This window comes from Heptranchias perlo, unplaced genomic scaffold, assembly GCF_035084215.1.
Source record: "Heptranchias perlo isolate sHepPer1 unplaced genomic scaffold, sHepPer1.hap1 HAP1_SCAFFOLD_1320, whole genome shotgun sequence".
Taxonomy (NCBI): domain Eukaryota; kingdom Metazoa; phylum Chordata; class Chondrichthyes; order Hexanchiformes; family Hexanchidae; genus Heptranchias; species Heptranchias perlo.
Window position 1 is genome coordinate 16604 of NW_027138559.1, and position 20897 is coordinate 37500.

At 54.0% G+C, this 20897-nt stretch overlaps 1 pseudogene; it reads left to right on the top strand.

The window, feature by feature from the left end:
• The first annotated feature begins 502 nt into the window (after positions 1-502).
• Positions 503-20897, top strand: part of LOC137308508 (vang-like protein 2-B) — a 20667-nt pseudogene continuing 272 nt past the window's right edge.

Here is a 20897-nt window from a genome sequence, read left to right on the forward strand (position 1 = left end):
AGTGTTACAGTGAGGGGTGTGGGTTATATCAGTGTTACAGTGAGGGGTGTGGGATATATCAGTGTTACAGTGAGGGGTGTGGGATATATCAGTGTTACAGTGAGGGGTGTGGGATATATCAGTGTTAGTGAGGGGTGTGGGATATATCAGTGTTAGTGAGGGGGTGTGGGTTATATCAGTGTTAGTGAGGGGTGTGGGATATATCAGTGTTAGTGAGGGGGTGTGGGATATATCAGTGTTAGTGAGGGGGTGTGGGTTATATCAGTGTTAGTGAGGGGTGTGGGTTATATCAGTGTTACAGTGAGGGGTGTGGGTTATATCAGTGTTACAGTGAGGGGTGTGGGTTATATCAGTGTTGCAGTGAGGGGTGTGGGATATATCAGTGTTAGTGAGGGGTGTGGGATATATCAGTGTTAGTGAGGGGGTGTGGGATATCAGCGAGGGCCGACTTCAGAGTGTGACGTCCCTCTCCCCCCACCACCCCCCGCCCCCCCCCTCCCAGGACGAGACGTGGGGAGACGCCGCCACGGCCGTGAGCGGGGCCTCGGACCGCAGCCTCTCCCTTGAGGACATCGGCCACATCTCCAAGGACCTGGATGACGGCGTCGGCTTGCACTGCGCCCGGCACCTGGGCCGCGCCGCGGCCTGCCTGCTGGCCGCCTTCGCCCTCCTCACGCCCGTGGCCTTCGTGACGTTGCCGCATCTTTTGTGGCACGGTGACCTGGAGCCGTGCGGGAGCGCCTGCGAGGGACTTTCCATCTCCTTGGCCTTCAAGTTGCTCATCCTGGTGCTGGGCAGCTGGGCAGTGTTCCTGCGTCCTCCCCGCTCTCACCTGCCCCGCCTTTACGCCTTCCGCTCCGTGCTCATGCTCTTGGTGTCCGTATCCTGGAGCGCAGGGACCGCCATTTCCACGGGATCGCGCAGTACGCCGTCTCGCTGGTCGACGCTCTGCTGTTCATCCACTACCTGGCCATCGTCCTCCTCGAGCTCCGTCAGATGCAGCCGCACTTCACCGTCCAAGTCATACGGACGACCGACGGAGCGAGCTTTTTCTGCAACATCGGACATCTGAGGTGAGGCGGTGCAGGGTTTCCCGGGCGCCCCCGCGCGCGCGCGGAGAGAGACCCGGGGCTTTCCTCCTCGCGGCGGAGAAGGTGCGGGGGAGGATTTGGGAGAGGCGTCCGAGATCGGGGGAGGGGGATCTGCGGAAAGAGGGAGCTGTCCCGTCGAGAGGGGCTTCACCTGTCCCGGTGCTGGGGACCAAGCGCTCTGGTGGACCGAGTGACTTTGGCTGTCGATCGGGCTTGAAACTGGATCGCCAGGGGAGCGGGGGAGCATTCAGGCGGGGCCAAGCTTCGATTGGCAGAGAGAGACGCCGAGGGAGTAGCGCAGGAAAGTTACGGAGGAGGTAACGAGAAACAGAGTGCGTCAGGACGGGACAGGGCGCACAAACAAACGGGGCCGGGGTAGGAAAGAATGGTCGCAAGACAAAATTGAAGGGTCTTTATCTGAGAGCGCGCGGCATTCGTTGTAAGGCGGACGAATTGACAGCACCAACCTCGTGGCCATTACAGAGACGTGGTTGCAAGGCGGCCAAGGTCGGGAACTGAATGTTCAGGGAAGGATGAGAAGGAAGGAAATGGTGGTGGGGTTAGTCGAGGATGAAAGACTTGTTGGAAAAAAAAACAAGGTGATACAATAATCACGGGCGATTTTAACTTTCACATCGATTGGGCAAATCAAAATGGCAGCCCTGAGGAGGAGTTCATGGAGTGTATTCCGGATTGTTTCTCAGACCAATACGTCGGGGAACCAACCGGGGAGCAGGCCATTTTTGGATCCGGTAATGGGTAACGAGACAGGACTAATTAATGACCGCAAAGTAAAAGGATCCCTTAGGAAACAGCGATCATGATATGGTGGAATTTCACATCGAGTTTGAGAGCAAGGATCTTGGGTCTGAAACCACTGTGAGGAATTAAGGGCGGAATTGGCTAAAGTGGACTGGATGAACAGATTACATTGAATACAGGAGTTGGGATGTCTTGTTGAAGTTGCACAAGACATTGGTGAGGCCACACTTGGAATACTGTGTGCAGTTCTGGTCACCCTATTACAGAAAGGATATTATTAAACTAGAAAGAGTGCAGAAAAGATTTACCAGGATGCTACCGGGACTTGATGGTTTGACTTTTTGGGAGAGGTTGGACAGACTGGGACTTTTTTCCCTGGAGAGTAGGAGGTTAAGGGGTGATCTTATAGAAGTCTATAAAATAATGAGGGGCATAGATAAGGTCGATAGTCAAAATCTTTTCCCAAAGGTCGGGGAGTCTATAACGAGGGGGCATAGATTTAAGGTGAGAGGGGAGAGATACAAAAGGGTCCAGAGGGGCAATTTTTTCACTCAAAGGGTGGTGAGTGTCTGGAACGAGCTGCCAGAGGCAGTAGTAGAGGCGGGTACAATTTTGTCTTTTCAAAAGCATTTGGACAGTTACATGGGTAAGACGGGTACAGAGGGATATGGGCCAAGTGCAGGCAACTGGGACTGGCTCAGTGGTATAAACTGGGCGACATGGACATGTTGGGCCGAAGGGCCTGTTTCCATGTTGTAAACTTCTATGATTCTATGGTATGATGGTGGATAAGCAGTGGCAAACATTGAAAAAGATATTTTATGACTCGCAACAAAAATATATCCCAGTGAGGAGGAAAGACTCCACAAAAAGGGTGAACCAACCATGGCTAACTGAGGAAGTCAAGGACGGTATCAGATTAAAAGAAAAAAGCATCCAAACATGGCAAAGATTACTGGTAAGCCCGAAGATCGGGAAAACTTTAAAAACCAGCAAAGGATGACTAAAAATAATAATAAAGAGGGAGAAAATAAATTATGAGAGTCAACGAGCAAGAAATATAAAAACTGACAGTAAAAGCTTCTGCAAAGGAAGAGGGTAGCTAAAGTAAACATTGGTCCCTTTGAGGATGAGACTGGGGAAATAATAATGGAAAACAAGGAAATGGCAGAGGAATTGAACAGATATTTTGTGTCTGTCTTCGCAGTAGAAGACACTAATAATTTACCAATAATAGTAGAAAAGTAGGCAAAGGGGAGGGAGGAACTAAAAACAATCATTATCACTAGAGAAAAAGTACTAGGTAAACTAATGGGTCCAAAGGCTGACAAGTCCCCTGGACCTGATGGCTTGCATCCGAGGGTCTGAAAGGAAGTGGCTGCAGAGATCGTGGATTGATCAGGGAAAGCCAGCACGGATTTGTTGAAGGCAAATCGTGTTTAACTAACTTGATGGGAGTTTTTTGATGAGGTAACAGGGAGGGTCGATGAGGGCAGTGCGGTTGATGTAGTATATATGGACTTTCACAAGGCGTTTGATAAAGTGCCACACGGAAGGCTTATCATCAAGATTGTGGACCAAAGGGTTCAGCGGCAGCATGGATACAGAATTGGCTCAGGAAACAGAGAGTAGTGGTGAACGGTCGTTTTTCGGACTGGAGGGAGGTGTACAGTGGTGTTCCCCAGGGGTCGGTGTTGGGACCCACTGCTTTTCTTGATGTATATTGATGACTTGGGTGTCCAGGGCACAATTTCCAAATTTGCAGGTAACACAAAACTTGGAAGTGAGGAGGACAGTGATAGACTTCAAGAGGATATAGACAGGCTGGTGGAACGGGCGGACACGTGGCAGATGAAATTTAACGCGGAAAAATGCGAGGTGATGCATTTCAGTCGGAAGAACGAGGAGAGGTAATGTCTCACTCCCTTCTTGAATAGGGCTGTTACGTTTGCGGGTTTGCAGGTGCAGCAGGTGATCCAGAAGGCCAACGGAGTGTTGGCTTTTATTGCTTGGGGGATAGAATATAAAAACAAGGAGGTATTGCTGCAGTTATATAAGGTATTGGTGAGACCGCACCTGGAATACTGCATACAGTTTTGGTCTCCACACTTAAGAAAAGACATACTTGCTCTCGAGGCAGTACAAAGAAGGTTCACTCGGTTAATCACGGGGATGAGGGGGTGGATATGTGAGGAGAGGTTGAGTAGATTGGGACTCTACTCATTGGAGTTCAGAAGAATGAGAGGCGATCTTATTGAAACATATAAGATTGTGAAGGGGCTTGATCGGGTGGATGCGGTAAGGATGTTCCCAAGGATGGGTGAAACTAGAACGAGGGGGCATAATCAAAACTGAGATGAGGAGAAACTTCTTCACTCAGAGGGTAGTAGGTCTGTGGAATTTGCTGCCCCAGGAAGCTACATCATTAAATAAATTTAAAACAGAAATAGACAGTTTCCTAGAAATAAAGGGAATTAGGGGTTACGGGGAGCGGGCAGGAAATTGGACATGAATTTAGATTTGAGGTTAGGATCAGATCAGCCATGATCTTATTGAATGGCGGAGCAGGCTCGAGGGGCCGATTGGCCTACTCCTGCTCCTGTTTCTTATGTTGTCATAAACTAGAGGGCACAATTTTAAAGGGGGTGCAGGAACAGAGCGATCTGGGGGTTTATGTGCACAAATCGTTGAAGGTGGCAGGGCAGGTTGAGAAAGCGGTTAAAAAAGCACACGGGATCTTGGGGCTACAGGGAAAGGGCGGGGGGAGTGGGACTGGCTGGATTGCTCCTGCAGAGAGCCGGCACGGACTCGAGGGGCCGAGCGGCCTCCTTCCGTGCTGGAACCTGCTGCGATTCTACGATTGATTGTAATCTTCCAGAATTCACTAGATTCTGGAAAGGTCCCAGCGGATTGGAAAACCCGCAAACGTAACAGCCCCAGTCAAGAAGGGAGTGAGACAGAAAGCAGGTAACTGTAGACCAGTCAGCCGAACATCTGTCATTGGGAAAATGCTGGAATCCGTTATTAAGGACATTTGGAGACTCATGATACAATCAAGGAGAGTCAACATGGTTTTATGAAGGGGAAATCGTGTCTGACAAATTTATTCGAGTTCTTTGAGGAAGTAACGGAGAGGGTGGATAAAGGGGAACCAGTAGATGTAGTATATTGGGATTTCCAAAAGGCGTTCGATAAGGTGCCACTTAAAAGATTACTGCACAAGATAAGAGCTCATGGTGTTGGGGGTAATATACTGGCACGGATGGAGGATTGGCTAACTCACAGAAAACAAAGAGTCGGGATAAAAGGGTCATTTTCAAAATGGCGATCTGTAACTAGTGGGGTGCCGCAGGGCTCAGTGCTGGGGCCGCAACTATTTACAATATCTATCAGTGACTTGGATGAAGGGACAGAGTGTCTTGTGGCCAAATTTGCCGATGATACAAAGCTCGACAGGTGCAGCAGGTCATTGGGAAAGCAAATGGAATATTGGCCTTTATTTCTCGGGGGATGGGGGATAAAAGCAGGGAGGTCGTGCCACAGGGTGCTGGTGAGACCACACCTGGAGTATTGCGTACAGTTCTGGTGCCCTCATCGAAGGAAGGATAGACTTGCCTCCGAGGCAGTTCCGAGAATGTTCACTGGATTGGTACTGAGGGAGCGCCGCGCTGTCGGAGGGTCGGTACTGAGGGAGCGCCGCACTGTGGGAGGGTCGGTACTGAGGGAGCGCCGCACTGTCGGAGGGTCGGTACTGAGGGAGCGCCGCGCTGTCGGAGGGTCGGTACCGAGGGAGTGCCGCACTGTGGGAGGGTCGGTACTGAGGGAGCACCGCCCTGTCGGAGGGTCGGTACCGAGGGAGCGCCGCACTGTGGGAGGGTCGGTACTGAGGGAGCGCCGCACTGTGGGAGGGTCGGTACTGAGGGAGCGCCGCACTGTCGGAGGGTCGGTACCGAGGGAGCGCCGCACTGTGGGAGGGTCGGTGCTGAGGGAGCGCCGCGCTGTCGGAGAGTCGGTACTGAGGGAGCGCCGCACTGTCGGAGGGTCGGTACCGAGGGAGCTCCGCCCTGTGGGAGGGTCGGTACGGAGGGAGCTCCGCCCTGTGGGAGGGTCGGTACTGAGGGAGCGCCGCACTGTGGGAGGGTCGGTACTGAGGGAGCGCCGCACTGTGGGAGGGTCGGTACGGAGGGAGCTCCGCCCTGTGGGAGGGTCGGTACGGAGGGAGCTCCGCCCTGTCGGAGGGTCGGTACGGAGGGAGCTCCGCCCTGTCGGAGGTGACTGTGTCCCCGACTATCTCTAACCCTCCAATGTCCTTTATTCTCAGTATTCAGCAGTTGGCCGTCTCAATCCTCCAGAACTATTATCGAGATTTCATCGTTTATAATCCCTCTTTGCTGAATCTTCCCAAGTCGATTCTCGCCAAACAGCTTTCTGGCTTGAAGATCTATACATTGGAAGAAGGTGAGCCTTTATTGCAGTGACACAGTACGTCCAGCACAGGACATTCGGCCCATCGTGCCTGTGCTGGCCCTTTGAAGGAGCTCTCCAATCGGTCGCACTCCCCCCGCCCTGCTCTTACCCCCACAGTCCTGTCAATTCTCCCCCTTCGAGGATTTCCCCAATTCCCCCTTTTGAAAGTTATTATTGAATCTGCCTCCACCTCCCTTTCAGGCAGTGAATTCCAGATCAGAACGAGTCGCTGTGTAAAATAATCTCTCCCCATCTCCCCCCTCCATCCAATGGATCGCTTCTCTCTCTCTCTCTCTCTCTCTCTCTTTCTCTCTCAGTCTCTCTCTCTTTCTCTCTCAGTCTCTCTCTCTTTCTCTCTCAGTCTCTCTCTCTTTCTCTCTCTTTCTCTCTCAGTCTCTCTCTCTCTCTCTTTCTCTCTCTCTCTTTCTTTCTCTCTCTCTCTTTCTCTCTCAGTCTCTCTCTCTCTCTCTCTTTCTCTCTCTCTCTCTTTCTCTCTCAGTCTCTCTCTCTCTCTGTCTCTCTTTCTTTCTCTCTCTTTTCCCCCCCTCTCTCTGTCTGTCTGTCTCTCTCTCTTTCTGTCTCCCTCTCCCTCTGTCGCTCTCTCCCTCTGTCGCTGTCTCTCTCCGTCACTCTCTCTCTGTCTCTCTCTGTCACTCTCTCTATCCCTCCCTTTGTCTCTCTCCCTCCCTTTGTCTCTCTCCCTCCCTTTGTCTCTCTCCCTCCCTTTGTCTCTCTCCCTCCCTTTGTCTCTCTCCCTCCCTTTGTCTCTCTCTCTCCCTTTGTCTCTCTCCCTCCCTTTGTCTCTCTCCCTCCCTTTGTCTCTCTCTCTCCCTTTGTCTCTCTCTCTCCCTTTGTCTCTCTCTCTCTCCCTTTGTCTCTCTCTCTCCCTTTGTCTCTCTCCCTCCCTTTGTCTCTTTCCCTCCCTTTGTCTCTCTCTCTCCCTTTGTCTCTCTCCCTCCCTTTGTCTCTCTCTCTCCCTTTGTCTCTCTCTCCCTCCCTTTGTCTCTCTCTCTCTCTCCCTTTGTCTCTCTCCCTCCCTTTGTCTCTCTCTCTCCCTTTGTCTCTCTCCCTTTGTCTCTCTCCCTCCCTTTGTCTCTCTCCCTCCCTTTGTCTCTCTCCCTCCCTTTGTCTCTCTCCCTCCCTTTGTCTCTCTCCCTTTGTCTCTCTCTCTCCCTTTGTCTCTCTCCCTCCCTTTGTCTCTCTCTCTCCCTTTGTCTCTCTCCCTCCCTTTGTCTCTCTCTCTCCCTTTGTCTCTCTCTCTCCCTTTGTCTCTCTCTCTCCCTTTGTCTCTCTCTCTCCCTTTGTCTCTCTCTCCCTCCCTTTGTCTCTCTCTCTCTCTCCCTTTGTCTCTCTCTCTCCCTTTGTCTCTCTCCCTCCCTTTGTCTCTCTCTCTCTCTCCCTTTGTCTCTCTCCCTTTGTCTCTCTCCCTCCCTTTGTCTCTCTCTCTCTCTCTCTCCCTCCCTTTGTCTCTCTCTCTCTCTCCCTTTGTCTCTCTCTCTCTCTCCCTTTGTCTCTCTCCCTCCCTTTGTCTCTCTCCCTCCCTTTGTCTCTCTCTCTCTCTCTCCCTCCCTTTGTCTCTCTCCCTCCCTTTGTCTCTCTCCCTCCCTTTGTCTCTCTCTCTCTCTCTCCCTCCCTTTGTCTCTCTCTCTCTCTCTCCCTTTGTCTCTCTCCCTCACTTTGTCTCTCTCTCTCCCTTTGTCTCTTTCCCTCCCTTTGTCTCTCTCTCTCCCTTTGTCTCTCTCTCTCCCTTTGTCTCTCTCTCTCTCCCTTTGTCTCTCTCTCTCCCTTTGTCTCTCTCCCTCCCTTTGTCTCTCTCCCTCCCTTTGTCTCTCTCCCTTTGTCTCTCTCTCCCTCCCTTTGTCTCTCTCCCTCCCTTTGTCTCTCTCTCTCCCTCTGTCTCTCTCTCTCCCTCTGTCTCTCTCTCTCCCTCTCTCTCTCTGTCTCTGTCTCTCTCTCCCTCTCCCTCTGTCTCCCTCCCCCTCTGTATGTCTGTCTCTCTGTCTCTCTCTGTCTCTGTCTCTCTCTCTTACTGTCCCTCTGTCTCTCCCTCTCTCTCTCTCTCTGTCGCTCTCTCTTACTGTCCCTCTGTCTCTCCCTCTCTCTCTGTCTCTGTCTCTCTCTCTTACTGTCCCTCTGTCTCTCCCTCTCTCTCTCTCTCTGTCGCTCTCTCTTACTGTCCCTCTGTCTCTCCCTCTCTCTCTCTCTCTGTCGCTCTCTCTTACTGTCCCTCTGTCTCTCCCTCTCTCTCTGTCTCTGTCTCTCTCTCTTACTGTCCCTCTGTCTCTCCCTCTCTCTCTCTCTCTGTCGCTCTCTCTTACTGTCCCTCTGTCTCTCCCTCTCTCTCTCTCTCTGTCGCTCTCTCTTACTGTCCCTCTGTCTCTCTCTCTCTCTCTCTCCTGCTCTCTCCCTCTCTCTCTCTCTGTCTCTCTCTCTCCTGCTCTCTCCCTCTCTCTCTCTCTCTCTCTGTCTCGCTCTCCTGCTCTCTCCCTCTCTCTCTCTCTGTCTCTCTCTCTCCTGCTCTCTCCCTCTCTCTCTCTCCGCCTCTCTGACGCTCTCCCTCTCTCTGTATCTCTCCGTCTCTCTGTCTCTCTCCCTCTCTCCCCCTCTCCCTCTCTCTCTCTTCCCACTGAAATGCATCACCTCCCGTTTCTCTGCATTAACCTGTATTTGCCGTGTCTCGGCCCATTTCCCCCACTCTGTCTCTGTCCTCCTGAAGTCTGTTCCGATTCTCCACATTGTTCACCACATTCCCGAGTTTCGGCTCACCGGCAAACTATGAAATTATGTCCTGTGTACCCACGTCCGAGTCACTGTACACGGCCTGTAACTCTGTTCATACCTTGTTCACGAGAAAATCAGTGTGTTACCAATCAAATGTGGTCAACCCAACCTCACCTCTCCGACCCTCCCAGATCTCTGTAAACCTCCTCCAGCCCCTCCGACCGTCCCAGATCTCTGTAACCTCCTCCAGCCCCTCCAGCCCCTCCCAGATCTCTGTAACCCTCCTCCAGCCCCTCCGACCCTCCCAGATCTCTGTAACCCTCCTCCAGCCCCTCCGACCCTCCCAGATCTCTGTAACCCTCCTCCAGCCCCTCCGACCCTCCCAGATCTCTGTAACCCTCCTCCAGCCCCTCCGACCCTCCCAGATCTCTGTAACCCTCCTCCAGCCCCTCCCACCCTCCCACCCTCCCAGATCTCTGTAACCCTCCTCCAGCCCCTCCGACCCTCCCAGATCTCTGTAACCTCCTCCGGCCCCTCCAACCCTCCCAGATCTCTGTAACCTCCTCCAGCCCCTCCGACCCTCCCAGATCTCTGTAACCCTCCCCCAGCCCCTCCGACCCTCCCAGATCTCTGGAACCTCCCCCAGCCCCTCCGACCCTCCCAGATCCCTGTAACCCTCCTCCAGACCCTCCGACCCTCCCAGATCTCTGTAACCTCCTCCAGCCCCTTCGACCCTCCCAGATCTCTGTAACCCTCCCCCAGCCCCTCCGACCCTCCCAGATCTCTGGAACCTCCCCCAGCCCCTCCGACCCTCCCAGATCCCTGTAACCCTCCTCCAGACCCTCCGACCCTCCCAGATCTCTGTAACCTCCTCCAGCCCCTTCGACCCTCCCAGATCTGTGTAACCCTCCTCCAGCCCCTCCGACCCTCCCAGATCTCTGTAACCTCCACCAGCCCCTCCGACCCTCCCAGATCTCTGTAACCTCCTCCAGCCCCTCCGACCCTCCCAGATCTCTGTAACCTCCTCCAGCCCCTCCGACCCTCCCAGATCTCTGTAACCTCCTCCAGCCCCTCCGACCCTCCCAGATCTCTGTAACCTCCTCCGGCCCCTCCGACCCCCCCCCAGATCTCTGTAACCCTCCTCCAGCCCCTCCGACCCTCCCAGATCTCTGTCACCCTCCTCCAGCCCCTCCGACCTTCCCAGATCTCTGTAACCCTCCTCCAGACCCTCCGACCCTCCCAGATCTCTGTAACCCTCCTCCAGCCCCTCCGACCCTCCCAGATCTCTGTAACCTCCTCCAGCCCCTCCGACCCTCCCAGATCTCTGTAACCCTCCTCCAGCCCCTCCGACCCTCCCAGATCTCTGTAACCCTCCTCCAGCCCCTCCGACCCTCCCAGATCTCTGTAACCTCCTTCAGCCCCTCCGACCCTCCCAGATCTCTGTCACCCTCCTCCAGCCCCTCCGACTCTCCCAGATCTCTGTAACCTCCTCCAGCCCCTCCGACCCTCCCAGATCTCTGTAACCTCCTTCAGCCCCTCCGACCCTCCCAGATCTCTGTAACCCTCCTCCAGCCCCTCCGACCCTCCCAGATCACTGTAACCCTCCTCCAGCCCCTCCGACCCTCCCAGATCTCTGTCACCCTCCTCCAGCCCCTCCGACTCTCCCAGATCTCTGTAACCCTCCTCCAGCCCCTCCGACCCTCCCAGATCTCTGTAACCCTCCTCCAGCCCCTCCGACCCTCCCAGATCTCTGTAACCTCCTTCAGCCCCTCTGACCCTCCCAGATCTCTGTAACCCTCCTCCAGTCCCTCCGACCCTCCCAGATCTCTGTAACCTCCTCCAGCCCCTCCGACCCTCCCAGATCGCTGTAACCTCCTCCAGCCCCTCCGATCCTCCTAGATCTCTGGAACCTCCTCCAGCCCCTCCGACCCTCCCAGATCGCTGTTACCTCCTCCAGCCCCTCCGATCCTCCCAGATCTCTGAAACCCTCCTCCAGCCCCTCCAACCCTCCCAGATCTCTGTAACCTCCTCCAGCCCCTCCAAGCCTCCCAGATCTCTGTAACCCTCCTCCAGCCCCTCCAAGCCTCCCAGATCTCTGCAACCTCCTCCAACCCTCCCAGATCTCTGTAACCTCCACCAGCCCCTCCAAGCCTCCCAGATCTCTGTAACCCTCCTCCAGCCCCTCCAAGCCTCCCAGATCTCTGCAACCTCCTCCAGCCCCTCCCAGATCTCTGCAACCTCCTCCAACCCTCCCAGATCTCTGTAACCTCCTCCAGCCCCTCCAAGCCTCCCAGATCTCTGCAACCTCCTCCAACCCTCCCAGATCTCTGTAACCTCCTCCAGTCCCTCCAACCCTCCCAGATCTCTGTAACCTCCTCCAGCCCCTCCAAGCCTCCCAGATCTCTGTAACCCTCCTCCAGACCCTCCAAGCCTCCCAGATCTCTGCAACCTCCTCCAACCCTCCCAGATCTCTGTAACCCTCCTCCGACCCTCCCAGATCTCTGTAACCCTCCTCCAGCCCCTCCAACCCTCCCAGATCTCTGGAACCTCCTCCAGCCCCTCCGACCCTCCCAGATCTCTGCAACCTCCTCCAGCCCCTCCGACCCTCCCAGATCTCTGGAACCTCCTCCAGCCCCTCCGACCCTCCCAGATCTCTGCAACCTCCTCCAGCCCCTCCAACCCTCCCAGATCTCTGGAACCTCCTCCAGCCCCTCCAACCCTCCCAGATTTCTGTAACCCTCCTCCAGCCCCTCCGACCCTCCCAGATCTCTGTAACCTCCTCCAGCCCCTCCGACCCTCCCAGATCTCTGTAACCCTCCTCCAGCCCTCTCCAACCCTCCCAGATCTCTGTAATCTCCTCCAGCCCCTCCGACCTTCCAAGATCTCTGTAACCCTCCTCCAGCCCCTCTGACCCTCCCAGATCTCTGTAACCTCCTCCAGCCCCTCCAAGCCTCCCAGATCTCTGTAACCCTCCTCCGACCCTCCCAAATCTCTGTAACCTCCTCCAGCCCCTCCAACCCTCCCAGATCTCTGGAACTTGCTCCAGCCCCTCCGACCCTCCCAGATCTCTGCGCTCCTCCAATTCTGGCCTCTTGTCCATCCCCCCGATTCCCATCGCTCCACCATTGGCGGCCGTGCCTTCAGCTGCCTGGGGCCTCTGTGCTCTGGAATTCCCTCCCAAAACCTCTCCACCTCTCTCTCTCTCCTCCTTTAAGTCCCTCCTGAAAACCTCCCTCTTTGACCCAGCCTTTGGTCGCCTGTCCTAACATCTCCTCATGTGTCTCGGGGTCAAACCTTATGGAATCTTAGAGCACAGCAGAAGGGAGCTGAGATTAGGGAGTCACAGTTTGCATCGAGTTACATCATGTCCACACCACAGAAACAGGCCACTCGGCCCCTCTGGTCTATCCCGGTGTTTGTGCTCCCCACGAGCCTCCTCCCCTCCCTCCTCCCCTCCATCCTCCACCTTCCCCTCAACTACTCCTTGTGGGAGCGAGTTCCACATTCTCACCACTCTCTGGGGAAAGAAGTTTCTCCTGAATTCCCGATTGGATTGATGGCCCCCTGGTTCTGGTCTCCCCCACAAGTGGAAACATCATCTCTACGTCTACCCTATCGAACCCTTTCATTATCTTAAAGACCTCCATCAGGTCACCCCTCAGTCTTCTCTTTTCTGGAGAAAAGACCCCCAGCCTGTTCAGCCTTTCCTGACAGATAGAAACCTCTCAATTCTGGTATCATCCTTGTGAACCTTTTTTGCATCTTCTGCAGTGCCTCGATATCGTTTTTATAATATGGAGACCAGAACTGTGCACGGTGCTCCAAGTGTGGTCTAACCCAGGTATATGGAGACCAGAACTGTGCACAGTGCTCCCAGTGTGGTCTAACCCAGGTATATGGAGACCAGAACTGTGCACAGTGCTCCAAGTGTGGTCTAACCCAGGTATATGGAGACCAGAACTGTGCACAGTGCTCCGAGTGTGGTCTAACCCAGGTATATGGAGACCAGAACTGTGCACAGTGCTCCCAGTGTGGTCTAACCCAGGTATATGGAGACCAGAACTGTGCACAGTGCTCCAAGTGTGGTCCAACCCAGGTATATGGAGACCAGAACTGTGCACATTGCTCCAAGTGTGGTCTAACCCAGGTATATGGAGACCAGAACTGTGCACAGTGCTCCCAGTGTGGTCTAACCCAGGTACACGGAGACCAGAACTGTGCACAGTACTCCGAGTGTGGTCTAACCCAGGTATACGGAGACCAGAACTGTGCACAGCGCTCCAAGTGTGGTCTAACCCAGGTATATGGAGACCAGAACTGTGCACAGTGCTCCGAGTGCGGTCTAACCCAGGTATATGGAGACCAGAACTGTGCCCAGTGCTCAGAGTGTGGTCTAACCCAGGTATATGGAGACCAGAACTGTGCACAGTGCTCCAAGTGTGGTCTAACCCAGGTATATGGAGACCAGAACTGTGCCCAGTGCTCCAAGTGTGGTCTAACCCAGGTATATGGAGACCAGAACTGTACACAGTGCTCCCAGTGTGGTCTAACCCAGGTACACGGAGACCAGAACTGTGCACAGTGCTCCAAGTGTGGTCTAACCCAGGTATATGGAGACCAGAACTGTGCCCAGTGCTCCCAATGTGGTCTAACCCAGGGTATATGGAGACCAGAACTGTGCACAGTGCTCCAAGTGTGGTCTAACCCAGGTATATGGAGACCAGAACTGTGCACAGTGCTCCAAGTGTGGTCTAACCCAGGTATATGGAGACCAGAACTGTGCACAGTGCTCCCAGTGTGGTCTAACCCAGGTATATGGAGACCAGAACTGTGCACAGTGCTCCCAGTGTGGTCTAACCCAGGTATCTGGAGACCAGAACTGTGCACAGTGCTCCAAGTGTGGTCTAACCAAGGTATATGGAGACCAGAACTGTGCACAGTGCTCCAAGTGTGGTCTGACCCAGGTATATGGAGACCAGAACTGTGCACAGTGCTCCGAGTGTGGTCTAACCCAGGGATATGGAGACCAGAACTGAGCACAGTGCTCCAAGTGTGGTCTAACCCAGGTATATGGAGACCAGAACTGTGCCCAGTGCTCCCAGTGTGGTCTAACCCAGGTATATGGAGACCAGAACTGTGCCCAGTGCTCCCAGTGTGGTCTAACCCAGGTATATGGAGACCAGAACTGTACACAGTGCTCCAAGTGTGGTCTAACCCAGGTACACGGAGACCAGAACTGTGCACAGTGCTCCAAGTGTGGTCCAACCCAGGTATATGGAGACTAGAACTGTGCACAGTGCTCCAAGTGTGGTCTAACCCAGGTATATGGAGACCAGAACTGTGCCCAGTGCTCCCAGTGTGGTCTAACCCAGGTATATGGAGACCAGAACTGTGCCCAGTTCTCCCAGTGTGGTCTAACCCAGGTATACGGAGACCAGAACTGTGCACAGTGCTCCAAGTGTGGTCTAACCAAGGTATATGGAGACCAGAACTGTGCACAGTGCTCCCAGTGTGGTCTAACCCAGGTATATGGAGACCAGAACTGTGCACAGTGCTCCAAGTGTGGTCTAACCAAGGTATATGGAGACCAGAACTGTGCACAGTGCTCCAAGTGTGGTCTGACCCAGGTATATGGAGACCAGAACTGTGCACAGTGCTCCGAGTGTGGTCTAACCCAGGTATATGGAGACCAGAACTGTGCACAGTGCTCCAAGTGTGGTCTAACCCAGGTATATGGAGACCAGAACTGTGCACAGTGCTCCGAGTGTGGTCTAACCCAGGTATATGGAGACCAGAACTGTGCACAGTGCTCCCAGTGTGGTCTAACCCAGGTATATGGAGACCAGAACTGTGCACAGTGCTCCAAGTGTGGTCTAACCCAGGTATATGGAGACCAGAACTGTGCACAGCGCTCCAAGTGTGGTCTAACCCAGGTATATGGAGACCAGAACTGTGCACAGTGCTCCCAGTGTGGTCTAACCCAGGTATACGGAGACCAGAACTGTGCACAGTGCTCCGAGTGTGGTCTAACCCAGGTATACGGAGACCAGAACTGTGCACAGTGCTCCCAGTGTGGTCTAACCCAGGTATATGGAGACCAGAACTGTGCACAGTGCTCCAAGTGTGGTCTAACCCAGGAATATGGAGACCAGAACTGTGCACGGTGCTCCAAGTGTGGTCTAACCCAGATATATGGAGACCAGAACTGTGCACAGTGCTCCAAGTGTGGTCTAACCAAGGTATATGGAGACCAGAACTGTGCACAGTGCTCCAAGTGTGGTCTAACCAAGGTATATTGGGACCAGAACTGTGCACAGCGCTCCAAGTGTGGTCTAACCCAGGTATATGGAGACCAGAACTGTGCACAGTGCTCCAAGTGTGGTCTGACCCAGGTATATGGAGACCAGAACTGTGCACAGTGCTCCGAGTGTGGTCTAACCCAGGGATATGGAGACCAGAACTGAGCACAGTGCTCCAAGTGTGGTCTAACCCAGGTATATGGAGACCAGAACTGTGCCCAGTGCTCCAAGTGTGGTCTAACCCAGGTATATGGAGACCAGAACTGTGCACAGTGCTCCGAGTGTGGTCTAACCCAGGTATATGGAGACCAGAACTGTGCACAGTGCTCCAAGTGTGGTCTAACCCAGGTATATGGAGACCAGAACTGTGCCCAGTGCTCCCAATGTGATCTAACCCAGGTATATGGAGACCAGAACTGTGCACAGTGCTCCAAGTATGGTCTAACCCAGGTATATGGAGACCAGAACTGTGCCCAGTGCTCCCAATGTGGTCTAACCCAGGTATACGGAGACCAGAACTGTGCACAGTGCTCCAAGTGTGGTCTAACCCAGGTATATGGAGACCAGAACTGTGCCCAGTGCTCCCAATGTGGTCTAACCCAGGTATATGGAGACCAGAACTGTGCCCAGTGCTCCCAGTGTGGTCTAACCCAGGTATATGGAGACCAGAACTGTGCCCAGTGCTCCCAGTGTGGTCTAACCCAGGTATATGGAGACCAGAACTGTGCACAGTGCTCCCAGTGTGGTCTAACCCAGGTATATGGAGACCAGAACTGTGCACAGTGCTCCCAGTGTGGTCTAACCCAGGTATATGGAGACCAGAACTGTACACAGTGCTCCCAGTGTGGTCTAACCCAGGTACATGGAGACCAGAACTGTGCACAGTGCTCCAAGTGTGGTCTAACCCAGGTACACGGAGATCAGAACTGTGCACAGTGCTCCGAGTGTGGTCTAACCCAGGTATATGGAGACCAGAACTGTGCACAGTGCTCCCAGTGTGGTCTCACCCAGGTACATGGAGACCAGAACTGTGCACAGTGCTCCCAGTGTGGTCTAACCCAGTTACACGGAGACCAGAACTGTGCACAGTGCTCCAAGTGTGGTCTAACCCAGGTATATGGAGACCAGAACTGTGCACAGTGCTCCCAGTGTGGTCTAACCCAGGTACATGGAGACCAGAACTGTGCACAGTGCTCCAAGTGTGGTCTAACCCAGGTATATGGAGACCAGAACTGTGCACAGTGCTCCAAGTGTGGTCTAACCAAGGTATATGGAGACCAGAACTGTGCACAGTGCTCCAAGTGTGGTCTGACCCAGGTATATGGAGACCAGAACTGTGCACAGTGCTCCGAGTGTGGTCTAACCCAGGTATATGGAGACCAGAACTGTGCACAGTGCTCCAAGTGTGGTCTAACCCAGGTATATGGAGACCAGAACTGTGCACAGTGCTCCGATTGTGGTCTAACCCAGGTATATGGAGACCAGAACTGTGCACAGTGCTCCCAGTGTGGTCTAACCCAGGTATATGGAGACCAGAACTGTGCACAGTGCTCCAAGTGTGGTCTAACCAAGGTATATGGAGACCAGAACTGTGCACAGCGCTCCAAGTGTGGTCTAACCCAGGTATATGGAGACCAGAACTGTGCACAGTGCTCCCAGTGTGGTCTAACCCAGGTATACGGAGACCAGAACTGTGCACAGTGCTCCCAGTGTGGTCTAACCCAGGTATACGGAGACCAGAACTGTGCACAGTGCTCCCAGTGTGGTCTAACCCAGGTATATGGAGACCAGAACTGTGCACAGCGCTCCAAGTGTGGTCTGACCCAGGTATATGGAGACCAGAACTGTGCACAGTGCTCCGAGTGTGGTCTAACCAAGGTATACGGAGACCAGAACTGTGCACAGTGCTCCAAGTGTGGTCTAACCCAGGTATATGGAGACCAGAACTGTGCACAGTGCTCCAAGTGTGGTCTAACCCAGGTATATGGAGACCAGAACTGTGCACAGTGCTCCGAGTGTGGTCTAACCCAGGTATATGGAGACCAGAACTGTGCACAGTGCTCCCAGTGTGGTCTAACCCAGGTATTTGGAGACCAGAACTGTGCACAGTGTTCCCAGTGTGGTCTAACCCAGGTATATGGAGACCAGAACTGTGCACAGTGCTCCGAGTGTGGTCTAACCCAAGTATATGGAGACCAGAACTGTGCACAGTGCTCCGAGTGTGGTCTAACCCAGGTATATGGAGACCAGAACTGTGCAGAGTGCTCCAAGTGTGGTCTAACCCAGGTATATGGAGACCAGAACTGTGCACAGTGCTCCAAGTGTGGTCTAACCCAGGTATATGGAGACCAGAACTGTGCACAGTGCTCCGAGTGTGGTCTAACCCAGGTATATGGAGACCAGAACTGTGCACAGTGCTCCGAGTGTGGTCTAACCCAGGTATACGGAGACCAGAACTGTGCACAGTGCTCCCAGTGTGGTCTAACCCAGGTATACGGAGACCAGAACTGTGCACAGTGCTCCCAGTGTGGTCTAACCCAGGTATATGGAGACCAGAACTGTGCACAGTGCTCCAAGTGTGGTCTAACCCAGGTATATGGAGACCAGAACTGTGCACAGTGCTCCAAGTGTGGTCTAACCCAGGTACATGGAGACCAGAACTGTGCACAGTGCTCCCAGTGTGGTCTAACCCAGGTATATGGAGACCAGAACTGTGCACAGTGCTCCAAGTGTGGTCTAACCCAGGTATACGGAGACCAGAACTGTGCACAGTGCTCCAAGTGTGGTCTAACCCAGGTATATGGAGACCAGAACTGTGCACAGTGCTCCGAGTGTGGTCTAACCCAGGTATATGGAGACCAGAACTGTGCACAGTGCTCCAAGTGTGGTCTAACCCAGGTATATGGAGACCAGAACTGTGCACAGTGCTCCCAGTGTGGTCTAACCCAGGTATATGGAGACCAGAACTGTGCACAGCGCTCCAAGTGTGGTCTAACCCAGGTATATGGAGACCAGAACTGTGCACAGTGCTCCCAGTGTGGTCTAACCCAGGTATACGGAGACCAGAACTGTGCACAGTGCTCCAAGTGTGGTCTAACCCAGGTATATGGAGACCAGAACTGTGCACGGTGCTCCCAGTGTGGTCTAACCAAGGTATATGGAGACCAGAACTGTGCACAGTGCTCCCAGTGTGGTCTAACCCAGGTATATGGAGACCAGAACTGTGCACAGTGCTCCCAGTGTGGTCCAACCAAGGTATATGGAGACCAGAACTGTGCACAGTGCTCCAAGTGTGGTCTAACCCAGGTATATGGAGACCAGAACTGTGCACAGTGCTCCGAGTGTGGTCTAACCCAGGTATATGGAGACCAGAACTGTGCACAGTGCTCCAAGTGTGGTCTAACCCAGGTATATGGAGACCAGAACTGTGCACAGTGCTCCCAGTGTGGTCTAACCCAGGTATATGGAGACCAGAACTGTGCACAGCGCTCCAAGTGTGGTCTAACCCAGGTATATGGAGACCAGAACTGTGCACAGTGCTCCCAGTGTGGTCTAACCCAGGTATATGGAGACCAGAACTGTGCACAGTGCTCCCAGTGTGGTCTAACCCAGGTATATGGAGACCAGAACTGTGCACAGTGCTCCGAGTGCGGTCTAACCCAGGTATACGGAGACCAGAACTGTCCACAGTGCTCCAAGTGTGGTCTAACCCAGGTATATGGAGACCAGAACTGTGCACAGTGCTCCGAGTGTGGTCTAACCCAGGTATATGGAGACCAGAACTGTGCACAGTGCTCCAAGTGTGGTCTAACCAAGGTACATGGAGACCAGAACTGTGCACAGTGCTCCAAGTGTGGTCTAACCCAGGTATATGGAGACCAGAACTGTGCACAGTGCTCCAAGTGTGGTCTAACCCAGGTATATGGAGACCAGAACTGTGCACAGTGCTCCAAGTGTGGTCTAACCCAGGTATATGGAGACCAGAACTGTGCACAGTGCTCCGAGTGTGGTCCAACCCAGGTATATGGAGACCAGAACTGTGCACAGTGCTCCGAGTGTGGTCCAACCCAGGTATATGGAGACCAGAACTGTGCACAGTGCTCCCAGTGTGGTCTAACCAGGTATATGGAGACCAGAACTGTGCACAGTGCTCCCAGTGTGGTCTCACCCTGGGATATGGAGACCAGAACTGTGCACAGTGCTCCAAGTGTGGTCTAACCCAGGTATACGGAGACCAGAACTGTGCACAGTGCTCCGAGTGTGGTCTAACCCAGGTATATGGAGACCAGAACTGTGCACAGTGCTCCAAGTGTGGTCTAACCCAGGTATATGGAGACCAGAACTGTGCACAGTGCTCCGAGTGTGGTCTAACCCAGGTATACGGAGACCAGAACTGTGCACAGTGCTCCGAGTGTGGTCTAACCCAGGTATATGGAGACCAGAACTGTGCACAGTGCTCCAAGTGTGGTCTAACCCAGGTATATGGAGACCAGAACTGTGCACAGTGCTCCGAGTGTGGTCTAACCCAGGTATACGGAGACCAGAACTGTGCACAGTGCTCCGAGTGTGGTCTAACCCAGGTATATGGAGACCAGAACTGTGCACAGTGCTCCCAGTGTGGTCTAACCCAGGTATATGGAGACCAGAACTGTGCACAGCGCTCCAAGTGTGGTCTAACCCAGGTATATGGAGACCAGAACTGTGCACAGTGCTCCAAGTGTGGTCTAACCCAGGTATACGGAGACCAGAACTGTGCACAGTGCTCCCAGTGTGGTCTAACCCAGGTATATGGAGACCAGAACTGTGCACAGTGCTCCCAGTGTGGTCTAACCCAGGTATACGGAGACCAGAACTGTGCACAGCGCTCCAAGTGTGGTCTAACCCAGGTATACGGAGACCAGAACTGTGCACAGCGCTCCAAGTGTGGTCTGACCCAGGTATATGGAGACCAGAACTGTGCACAGCGCTCCAAGTGTGGTCTGACCCAGGTATATGGAGACCAGAACTGTGCACAGTGCTCCGAGTGTGGTCTAACCAAGGTATACGGAGACCAGAACTGTGCACAGTGCTCCGAGTGGGGTCTAACCCAGGTATATGGAGACCAGAACTGTGCACAGTGCTCCGAGTGGGGTCTAACCCAGGTATATGGAGCCGTCCTTGTGAATCTTATTTTGCACCTTCTCCAATGCCTCAGCCCGTTTTCCGTCCCCCAGCGAGAGTCAGCGCCTTCCGGAGAGGGGAAGGGGGAGGGATTGGAGGGAGATTAAAATCTGAATGTCTCATCTTCGAGCAGGGAACGCCGTCCCGAATTCCTCAGGCCGGTCTCGGGTGACGGTCGCAGCCTCTGCACGCAGGAGGGACAACTCCACAAGGAGCTGTATTTTGAGGAGGCAGAGCATGATCAACGAGTCCGGAAACGGAAAGCGAGGTGAGAAGGGAGGAGAGTCCGCGGAGAGACGGGGAGACCCTCGGGGTTCCCCGTCCCTCGCCGAGGGGGAGGAGAGTCCGCGGTAGACCCTCGGGGCCCCGTCCCTCGCCCGGGGGGCGGGGCAGGAGT